This window comes from Punica granatum, chromosome 1, assembly GCF_007655135.1.
Source record: "Punica granatum isolate Tunisia-2019 chromosome 1, ASM765513v2, whole genome shotgun sequence".
NCBI lineage: Eukaryota > Viridiplantae > Streptophyta > Magnoliopsida > Myrtales > Lythraceae > Punica > Punica granatum.
Genome location: NC_045127.1, coordinates 27,236,418 through 27,248,563, shown reverse-complemented (window position 1 = coordinate 27,248,563; position 12,146 = coordinate 27,236,418).

Below are 12,146 nucleotides of genomic sequence, written 5' to 3'. Positions count from 1 at the left end.
GATGAGACCCATAAATAGAAAGCGTAGGCTATGTGTTTTATTTTGATTGTTTAGAAGACTTATTGGAGTTGAAAATTTAAAGAATGACCTTAACTAGTAATTTGGGCTTGAAATCAGTTGCTATGGAAGTGTTGTGTATGTGGTAACGATTTGATTTCTTCTTGTGTTTGAATGTGTATTCCTGCGAATTCGATGGAATGAGCGAATCGAAGAATAAAATCGGAAAGTAGATGATTAATTTATTGGAATTTTACTTTTTCTCTGAACTAAGTAAGAGAGGGACTTGTTCATAGATTGATTTAGTGGATTATTAAATTGAAGAAGTCAAAGGCAAGACCTAAATTGGGGCTTCAGAACAAAGGCGAATTGAATTGGAAGCAGATGTGCTTGAGTTTTGATTGTGACTTCCTCGTTTAGTTGTTATGTTAGTTATTCGATTAGTTTCAATCTTAATTGCCCTATTTACTTATGAGAAACTTTTAATACTTCACTCACATATTGCTAAGATTTTTTAGAGGTTGATGTTCATTAATTTCTTTGTGCTTGGTTAAAGAATAAGCTTGGGACTTAAGTATACTTTTCGAAATCTATACATAATTATTATAATACATTAAGATTTGAGTAGAGGGAAGCACCTCAGGTTCCCCATTGGTCAAGTTCCACATTAAATCAGCGTCATGATCAATTATTACTCAAGCTCCAAATGAGTATTGGATTCGGTTAAGTATCAGAGTCAAGATATATCTCAGCTATACAGACATGAGTTCACAAAGATTCTTTACAGATCAAGTTCAGAGGTATTCTTTCGAGAAGTTCCCGCGACTTTTGAGCATATTTGTTAGATTTATTTCATTGGGATATTTCCTGGAGTATCAATTATTCAATGTTCTCTGTCATCCTGCGTTCTTCGGTTCTACCAAATGGTGATCCTAGTTTATTTTCTCCTTTATATCTGCAATCAGTCAAGGTTGATGTTGCCGTGATAATGATCTGATGGGATTGAGAGAATTGTTGCTCTACTTATTCAACAGGATCTTACTTGGTTTTCATCTTGGATCTTGGGATTCTATTATTGTTTAGATTAATAATTTTACTTTGGCATCATCGTATAATTCAGCAGGGTTTCTGGTATTCTAAATTATATCTATCAGCTACCTACCTTGGCATGGATAATTATTCCACTGGTAAAGCTATCAGATTTAGAGAAGCCAATTCTACCATCAGCCGGGACATATACAAATCTTTGATCACTCAAGACAGATTTGGCGTTTATTTCAGTTTATTTATCCCAGCGACATGGAATGAATTCTATTGATTAGGTTTTAGATAGAGTTTTCGGTATTCGAACTCGACAATCTTAGAGTTGCTTTCGAGATGGAGATTTGGATATTCTACAAGATTTGGGCTCATATCATCAAATGTATTATAGTGGCTCAGCGGAAGCTTGGTGATCTATGAAGGTGTTTGGAAAAGTCAGTTCAGAGGTGATATGGTGATGCGAACCCCACGAGACCTGCCGCAAGACTCGACAACAAAGACTGGAAATCGAACTCGAATCGCCAATAGAGATTAAGAGGGATGGAATACTGACCCGATGGTTATAGAAAACCAAGAACCAATACTATAAAGGAATGAAATATTGACCCGATGGTTATAGAAAACCAAGAACCAATATTATAAATAGCTGAGAATTACAAGCATCCATGCTTACAATCACGGAAGGTTGCCGAAGAACAACTTAGAGGAAAATTCTCACCAGTGTAGTCTGAAAGTACCTCTAATAAGCTATTCAGCCTCCTTTAAATAAGCCTAGGAGAATCTGGAAACTAATAAACTTGGCAACTGGAATGTCTTTAGTTTCCTAAAACCGGAATTAATAGAGGAAACTAAATAAAGGCCCCCCTAGAATATTTGGCAGTCTTTTATTCCTTATTCAGCATCTCTTGGCTTTCCTTATGCGTCAACTCTAATCTTAGATGGGCTGTTGACCATCTCAAGACAAATTAATTGGGTAAGGCCCTTTAGAGACCAATTCAAATTAGTCTCCTCTTGGCCCAAGAAACCCGCAAATGAGCTCTCCACAGCTTGCTGGATTTGTCTTGCCTTCGCTCGTGTGATTGGTCCACTCGAAACATGTAAGTCTCCGAGATCTTGTGCATCAGCTCATGTGCTTCAGCCCCATCATCGTGCCCACGATCCTCATCACGAAGTCTTTCCGACCTAAGCTCGTCGGTTTGACTCCGAGTCGTATCATTCCCCCTCTCTTAAAAAGGATTCGTCCTCGAATCTAAACTTGCGTCAAAGGGAGAAAGATCAGAAACATTAAAATTCGAACTTACTTGATACTCACCTGGAAGATCAATCTTATAAGCATTGTCATTGATCTTATCCAGAACTTGAAATGGTCCATCTCCACGTGGATTCAACTTGGAATTCCTCAGACTCGGAAATCTCTCCTTCCTTAAGTGAACCCAAACCCAATCTCCAGGTTGAAAAATGACCCGCTTCCTTCCTTTGTTGGCTCGGGTTGCTGCTTGTTCATTCTTCTTCAAAATGTTTTGCCGTGCCTCTTCACCAACTCTGCCTTTTTCTTTCCATCAAGATTAGAAATCTCATTTACAGGTCAAGGAATCAAGTCCAATGGAGTTGGTGGATTAAAACCATAAACAACCTCAAATGGTGAAAACTTTGTAGAAGAATGCACAGTCCTATTATATGCAAATTCAACGAATGGAATGCAATCTTCCCAAGCTTTCAAATTCTTTCCAATCACAGCGCGCAACAAAGTGCCCAAGGTTCGATTGACAACCTCGGTTTGTCCATCAGTTTGTGGGTGACAGGTAGTAGAAAACAACAAAGTTGTTCCCAACTTAGTCCACAGAACTCTCCAAAAATGACTCAGAAATTTCGCATCCCTATCACTCACAATCGTCTTAGGGACTTCATGTAAACGCACCACTTCCCTAAAGAAAAGATTTGCCACATGAGTAGCATCATCAGTTTTATGACAAGGGATAAAGTGTACCATTTTTGAAAATCTGTCAACAACCACAAAGATAGAATCTCGACCATTCCTAGATCTAGGCAGACCCAAAACAAAATCCATGGAGACATCAATCCAAGGGTGACTTGGAACAGGTAATGGCATGTAAAGTCCATGTGGATGAATTTTCGATTTAGCCTTCTTACATGTGATGCACCTAGAACAAATTCTCTCGACATCTCTTTTCATGTGAGGCCAAAAGAAGTGCTCCTTCAGAATGTCCAAGGTCTTAGCAACTCCAAAGTGCCCCATCAACCCTCCCCCATGAGACTCCCTAACAAGTAATTCACGCATGGAACTCTTTGGAATACATAGCCTATTTTCACGAAATAAATACCCCTCATGCCTATGAAACTTATCAAACACTCCCTTTCCACAGGCAGCAAACATAGCAGCAAAATCAGGATCATGCTCATACAACTCATTAAAATGCTCGAACCCAAGAAACTTAGCTCCAAGAGTTGAAACAATGGCATACCTGCGAGATAAGACATCGGCTACCACATTCTCCTTACCTTGCTTGTATTAGATCACATATGGGAACATCTCAATGAACTCAATCCAACGTGCATGTCTGCGATTCAACTTACCTTGGCCTTTCAAGTGCTTCAGTGATTCATGGTCTGTGTGAATGATGAACTCCTTAAACCACAAGTAGTGTTGCCACGTTTCCAGTGCTCTCACCAACGCATATAACTCTTTGTCGTAGGTAGAGTAGTTCAAAGCGGCCCCTTTAAGCTTCTCACTGAAATAGGCAATGGGCCTCCGGTCTTGCATAAGTACAGCACCTACACCAATTCCAGAAGCATCACATTCGATTTCAAAAGGTTTAGAGAAATCTGGTAAAAGTAGCAATGGAGCTGAACTTAGCTTTTCTTTTAATGTATTGAAAGCCTTCTCTTGCTCTTCTCCCCACTTGAACCCAACATCCTTCTTGATGATTTCTGTCAAAGAAGCAGCAATGGTACTGAAGTTCGGCACGAACCTTCGATAGAATCCCGCTAGGCCGTGGAAACTCCTCACTTCAGCGATAGTGGTAGGTGTAGGCCAATCCTTGATTGCCCTTACCTTCTCTTCATCGACCTCCACACCCCTGGAACTAACAACGAAACCAAGAAAAACAACTCTATCCAAGTAAAAGCTACACTTCTTGAGATTAGCATACAGCTTCTCATGTCTTAATGACTCAAGGACACTTCTCAAATGTTCAACATGGTCATCCAAACTCCTGCTATATATCAGAATGTCATCAAAATAGACAACCACAAATTTCCCAATGTAAGCACGCAAAACATGATTCATAAGACGCATAAAAGTGCTGGGTGCATTAGTTAAACCAAATGGCATTACCGTCCACTCATACAATCCATGCTTGGTTTTAAAAGCTGTTTTCCATTCATCACCTTCTTTCATTCGAATCTGGTGGTACCCACTCTTCAAATCAATCTTAGAAAATATAACGGAACCATGCAATTCATCCAACATGTCATCTAATCGAGGAATGGGATGTCGATATTTTACCGTGATCTTGTTCACAGCTCTACAATCGACACACATTCTCCAAGTCTCGTCTTTCTTTGGAACGAGCAGAACAGGGACAGCGCATGGGCTCATACTTTCTCGAACATGTCCTTTGGCCAATAGCTCTTCAACTTGCCTCTGAAGTTCTTTAGCCTCTTCCGAACTACTTCGATAGGCCGGTCGGTTTGGAATAGGAGCTCCTGGAATAAGATCAATCTGATGCTCAATCCCTCTTATTGGTGGTAGTCCCTGCGGCATTTCTTCGGGAAAGACATCTTCGAATTCCTGCAAGAGAGTAATAGCAACACTAGGCAAAGTAGAGTCAAGGTCAGAAATAGAAAGATAGACCTCCTTGTACAAGAACAAGATCATCGGTCTATTAGCCTTATAAGCACCCTTAAGCTCTCTTTCTTTTGCATAAAAACTCAATTTCCTCTCCTTTTTTTTCTGAACTCTCCATCTTTTCACACTTGTTTTTCACATTCTCTCCACTTTCTTTTCTCTCAAGATCACTCTCTTTCTCTTTTTGTTTTTCAGCCACTTTTTCACTCTTCTCACTAAGAGACCTTTTAATTCGAATCTGATCCTCAAACACTTGAGTCGGTGTCAAGGGTGCAAGTGTTACTTTCTTCCCGTCCTTTACAAATGAATATCGGTTCCTATACCCATCATGTATCACTCTCCTGTCGAACTGCCATGGTCTCCCGAGCAACATATGGCTAGCACTCATTGGTACAACATCACAAAGAACCTCATCCCGGTACTTTCCAATACAGAAGGACACAAGAACCAGTTTATTTACCTTCACTTCACCGCATTCATTCAGCCACTGGAGTTTGTACGGCTTGGGATGTTTTTTGGTATGCAAACCGAGCTTGTCTACCATCAACTTGCTGGCCACATTCACGCAACTTCCTCCGTCAATAATAAACCCACACACACGATCCTTCACATGGCAACGAGTGTAGAAGATATTTTCCCTTTGCACCTCATCACCATCCTCTCTAACTTGAACATGTAGGGCTCGCATGATAACTAAGGCTTGACCTTCAACCGCATGCTCGACGTCACTAGCATCTTCGAGTGGATGCATGGAATCACTATCTTCTTCTTCTTCAGTCTCGATATCCCCACTCTCCATCATAATCATGGTCCGCTTGTTTGGACATTGGGAAGCAATGTGACCAGAGCCCAAACAACGAAAACATTTGATATCACGATTTCTTTGAGGTTCAGAAAAAGTTTTACCCTTATCCTTGTTGTTGGCTTGGGTCTTGTAGGTGTCTCCCTTTGGCTTATAATCAGTCTTCTCGTCCGGTTTCGTAGAAGAACCCCACTTCGATCTCCAAGACGCTGAACTAGAAGCTTCTACCTTTGAAGATGTTCGATCCCCTCTCTTGAGCTGCCTCTCAACCTTCATGGCCATGTGTACCACGTCGTCAATCTCCACGTAATGTTGCAGCTCAACTACATTGGCAATCTCCCGATTAAGGCCACAGATGAATCGAGCCATGGTTGCTTCTCGGTCCTCCTCAACATTAGTACGTATCATGGCTATTTCCATCTCCTTGTAATAATCCTCCACCTACTTGGAACCTTGCTTCAGACTTTGCAACTTCAAGTGCAAGTCCCGATAATAATGGACAGGAACAAACCTTCTTCTCATTACTGCTTTCATTTCCTCCCAAGTATCAATACGAGGCTCACGATTCCTGCGTCTACTCACAGTTAATTGGTCCCACCAAACAATGGCATAATCGGTGAAAGCAACTGCAGCCAATTTAACTTTCTTTTCCTCTGAATAATTATGACAGTCAAACACAAGCTCAACCTTCCTCTCCCATTCAATGTAAACATCGGGGTCGTTTTTACCTTGGAATGGAGGTATGATCAGCTTAATCGAACCTGTGTTATGGTCCACGGCGTCTCTCCTCCGGTGCTCCCTACGAACGAAATGCCTTGGTCTGCCTCCTCTTCCTCTACCTCTCCCCCAAGTGGCATCGGAGGCCACTTCCTCTTCTTCATCATATGCTTCTTCATCAAGAGTATCGACGGATGGTTGTCGGTGGGGTCTCCTAATCCGTGGCACGGGTGCAGGTTGAAGCCGTTCCAACCGTTCGTCTTGCCTATCCAACCTTTCTCGGAATTCACCGAAAACCATGTTCATGCGCTCAAACTGTTGTTGCATGGCTCGTAACGTCATGTTCAGATCAGGTCCTCTGTCGTCTCCACTATTTTCCTTTGACATGATAAAATATGCAATTATAGGATCCTCATGCGCTCCCTCACGTGTTTACACTCAGCAAGATGTCACTCAAAACACTCGTGTTTTCACTCAAAATAGGCTTTTATCCTCTGATGCTCTCACACACTCTTGCCTTTTTCCTCTTTTAATTTCCTCTTCAAAGTTCTAGGGCAACTAATCAATCCGATTGCAAGGCGGAAAACGAGTTCAACCCGAACAACTTATAATATTAGATCCAAAGAAAATGATATGACACAATCTGACCCAACGACGTAGTTTATGGATTGATAGAAGACACTGAGTACGGAAGAGCTATTATGACAGGTCAACTTAACGCCAAGACGATTAGAACACAAAGACAACAAATTGTGCAATAAATTCTTCGCCCACGAAGACAGCAAATGGTGCTACGAACAACACCCAATGATACCTCCTTTTTTTCACTTTTTCTTTCTTTTTTTTTCTTTTTTTTTGCACTTTTTCTTTCTTCTTTTTTTGCACTTTTTCTTTCTTTTTTTTTTTGACGATTTAGACAGCTAAGATCAGATCAGACAAGATTAATGGAAGGATAGAAATGAAAGCTATATCTAAAGATTCTAGAATGAAGAAAAAGAAAAGAACAGGGATAGATGAAACCTCGATTTGGAACTTAGCCTCTGATACCAAATGATGCGAACCCCATGAGACCTGCCGCAAGACCCGACAACAAAGACTGGAAATCGAACTCGAATCACCAATAGAGATTAAGAGGGATGGAATACTGACCCGATGGTTATAGAAAACCAAGAACCAATATTATAAAGGAATGGAATATTGACCCGATGGTTATAGAAAACCAAGAACCAATATTATAAATAGCTGAGAATTACAAGCATCCATGCTTACAATCACGGAAGGTTGCCGAAGAACAACTTAGAGGAAAATTCTCACCAGTGTAGTCTGAAAGTACCTCTAATAAGCTATTCAGCCTCCTTTAAATAAGCCTAGGAGAATCTGGAAACTAATAAACTTGGCAACTGGAATGTCTTTAGTTTCCTAAAACCGGAATTAATAGAGGAAACTAAATAAAGGCCCCCCTAGAATATTTGGCAGTCTTTTATTCCTTATTCAGCATCTCTTGGCTTTTCTTATGCGTCCACTCAAATCTTAGATGGGCTGTTGACCAACTCAAGACAAATTAATTGGGTAAGGCCCTTTAGAGACCAATTCGAATTAGTCTCCTCTTGACCCAAGAAACCCGCAAATGAACTCTCCACAGCTTGCCGGATTTGTCTTGCCTTCGCTCGTGTGATTGGTCCACTCGAAACATGTAAGCCTCCGAGATCTTGTGCATCAGCTCCCTCTTCACGAATCCCACTTCCGAGCTCGTGTGCTTCAGCCCCATCATCGTGCCCACGATCCTCATCACGAAGTCTTTCCGACCTAAGCTCGTCGGTTTGACTCCGAGTCGTATCATATGGGGACCTGAAGATGCTATAACCCTTAATCCTCTAAATTTTCTGGTATAGCATAAACAAATTTCGGGGACGAAATTTTTATTAGTGAGGGAGATTGTGAGATCTGATATTTTTAATTGCAAATAGTTTATATATATATATATATATGCATTCATTTACTTACATGTTATATAAGTGCGCGTGTATATATATATATATGTATGTTAAGTACATATCTGAAGCATCAAAAAAAAAAAAGAAAAAGAGGTGGTGGTGCTATGGACCCCACGTGGCTCAACCTTTCCCTCATGTTTCCCCAGCATGCCTCATTTCCACCGCCTCAGCATTCACATCATTCATGTATTTATTTATTTATTCCTTTCCCTTGTCTGTTTGGTTTGGTTTCACGGGGGAAAGGGGAAGAAGAAGAAAACGATGCAGAACAAGAGAACAAATAGAGGAAACAGAGAGAGAGGGCCAGAAAACGATAGAGAGAGAGAGAGAGAGAGAGAGAGAGGACCGCTCTGTGTAAATTCGAGAGAGAAGAGGCAGAATTAAAGGATAGGTTCGAGGAGTCTTCAAGCCAAGCTGGGGCTCTGTTCATGGGACAATGAATAGAACAGACCAGACTAGAGAAATAACACGGGGGAGATGATCGAGCTGAGCAAATTTTGAAAGGGAAAATGACTAAACTTGGAGTTCTTGATTAGTAAGTTGATTCTCCTAACCCTAGACACTCTTATTCACTGAGTTAGGTGCGGATTGAGCTATTTCCCTCTTCGTTTCAGTTTGGTTTCCAGTTTGAGGTACCCACGAATTAAGAAGTTTCGACTGTAAGTTAGCTCTCCGGGGCCTTGGCGTTCTTAATCACTCATTTCATGTTCTTTTTGGCTGGTTTGAATTCGTTTCAGCTATGGCCAAGGCATTTATAGCTTTCATGTAACGTCGGTTTCATAATATTCGATTGTCTGCATCCTTAAGAGTGTGCTTATAGGCTGTGAATTGGTGAGCTTATACTGGTATGATAGTGCTGATCGGGGAATCTCTGCTCAATATATATATACACACATATATATGTGGATGGTTAGGGGTAATTGGCTTTAATTACCTTCCACTTACTGTGGTGATGGAACTTGGCATGAATGCAATGGATTCTAATGACTGTGAAGAAAGATTCTGTTTTGATTAGGGAAGTGAAGGGTGCACTTACTAGTACGTGTGCGTTTGCCTAAGGTCTTAACATGTTAAGAGTTATGAGTAACATGGCTAAACTCCCATTATTGTTTTTATATAAGATTGTGAATGAATATTGGGCTGAGTTCTTCCTCATGTGCTTACATAAGATTGGGATATGTTAAATTGATTGATAAGTTTAAGATAAAGTCAAGGTAAGCAAGGTGGTTGATATGTGTAAGCCATTGTAAATGCTTAGGTTAATAAGGAGATGTATTGATTGATAAGTGCATGTCCATATTCCGAAATGGATGAAATGAAATGTTCTGTACTGTTAATTATGAAAGGGATAGGCAAAAGTACTTGTTAATTATGAAAGCTTTATATTATAGCTATCATAATGAAAGAACTAGGGAGTTGAACTGATGTATGTTTATGCGCTTAGCTAGTATATAATCTAACATTTAGGCTTGTAATTTAATTCTAAAAGGAAATAGATAATCAGTACACGGGCGTGCGAAGTGGTTTGATATTGTATTGTATCATGTATGCATAATTTAGTCTTTGTTATGCTTACACTTGATTAGGGACTGAGGTGACTGAATCCCGACATTTGAAAGGCTTGATTCGATGGACTATATTTTGGAGTTAGGTGAGTACTTTATTCCATTGTGAAATGATATATATATGTATATATGATATGTGAATGCTCTATTCCCTTGTGAAATCATGTGTTATGATTATAGAAATTATTTAAGATGAATGTAGTGGTAGTTAGATTAAGGAATCGGTATTGCGATGTTGTTTGAACGGATATGAACAATATGGCCTTTGTGATACACCTTGACTTGGGATATGCAGTGTGATTGAGTATGTGGATCGTGTAAGAAATATATGATGATAATGTGATTCAATTGGGAATATGATGGGAATTTTATTTGTGCATGCGGAGGTTGTGATAATTTGAGAATAAGAATTTGGTGTGAGTTTATGATGTGTGATGGCCGGTTACAGTTGATTGTTTTTGTGATTGTTGTTTGACTATAGCCATGGGACCGCTGGACCCGGCGGATTACAAAATGGGCCAGATCGGCCGCTTGACTTAGCGGAATACAAATAGGGCCTGATCGGCCGCTGGACCCGGCGGAATAAAAATAGGGGCATGATCGGCCGCTGGACCCGGCGGAATATATACAGGGGCCTGATCGGCCGCTGGACCCGGCGGAATAGAAAAAGGGGCTTGATCGGCCGCTAAGACCCGGCGGAATACAAACTGAGGTCAACTCTTACCGCCAGAGGTTAATAGGCGGCCTCCGCTTATGAGATATGGATATTGGGAGTTGAGAATGATATGTGCGAGAAGTGCGGGGTCACGGTACCGTTGCAACTCTGTTGCGAGGGAATGCAACCGTATGGCTATATTGATTTCGTTGTGTTGTCTATTGTTTGTTTGGTTGGATTGCTGTAAATGTGATGATTAATATGATTGTCTGAATTATTGTATGGAAGTCGTGTTGTTTGCTAATTTGATTTAGTTTGGTTATGAGTGCAAAATGATGTTGGTTAATGGTTAATTCTAATAATAGTTGATATGGTTATAAGGGCAATTGATTGTTGATGAATGAACTTAGTAATCATTTGTACGTATTGTCTAATATGTCGTGTTGGTGAATTAATTGATAGACTTGCTTATGCTACTACTATCTGTAGGAATATTTGGTTGTCTAAAATATATTTATCTCTTATTATTATTCATTTTGCTTTGGAATTTAGTGCTCACTGAGATGCAGCTCACACCCTGCATATATTTTTCCAGATAAGCTTCCGATTGCGCGGAGGAACCACTTCTTGATATCGGGGATCGGCTTGGAGGACTAGGTAGGAACCTTAGTTATTTAATAGATATCCTTTCTCTATAGAATGAACTTGAGAATGTCACGACCTGAAATTTTTGTCTAGTTGGTTTAGCAACGTAGTTCTGCTAAAATCGTACTTATATAAATATATATGCTAGAGCATTTGTAGTAGTTGTATGTTTTTGAGAGTTATGGAAAGCAGATTTTATATGAATAGTTACGTGATAATGGATGTCGAAGAAATATAGGGAAAATTCAGCTGAAATTTCGGGTCGTGACAATTTTGGTATCAGAGCCTAGGTTAGGAGATCCTGTAGACTTAAGTTGAAGCTTGATCCCCGAGTAATTTTTGGATAATTGTGGTGATTTTTCTAGTATTTCTTGATTTCTATGCTGGTTGATTGAGTTGTTATTGCTTCGGATTTGTTAGTAAATAAGTATTGGTTTATGTCTGCTTGTTGAAATTTACATTTGCGCTGCACAATATGAAAATTGATATTAAGCAGTTGACGATTGGGAATATCACTAAAAAAAAAATAGGTTTTGCATATCAGGTTTTACAGAAGTTCTTGCAATTCTTTGAGCATGAATATTTGATTTAGTTTGTCCGAATATTGTTTGGATCTCCAATTGAATTAAATAATTGCTATCGTGTTTGTAATCTTCTTCTTTCTCTGGTGAACAATGAAAATATAGACTTTTGGCCGTGTATACTAATATTCTTGTATAATTATAAGTTGACTGGACTTATGTTTGAGAGGGTTGTTATTCTTGAAAGAAGCAAAGTGATAGATAGCTTGATTAGGAGCTCAGAATAGGAAGAAAGTCGGATAAGGATAATTTGGGGGTTAAGAAATATATATATATATATA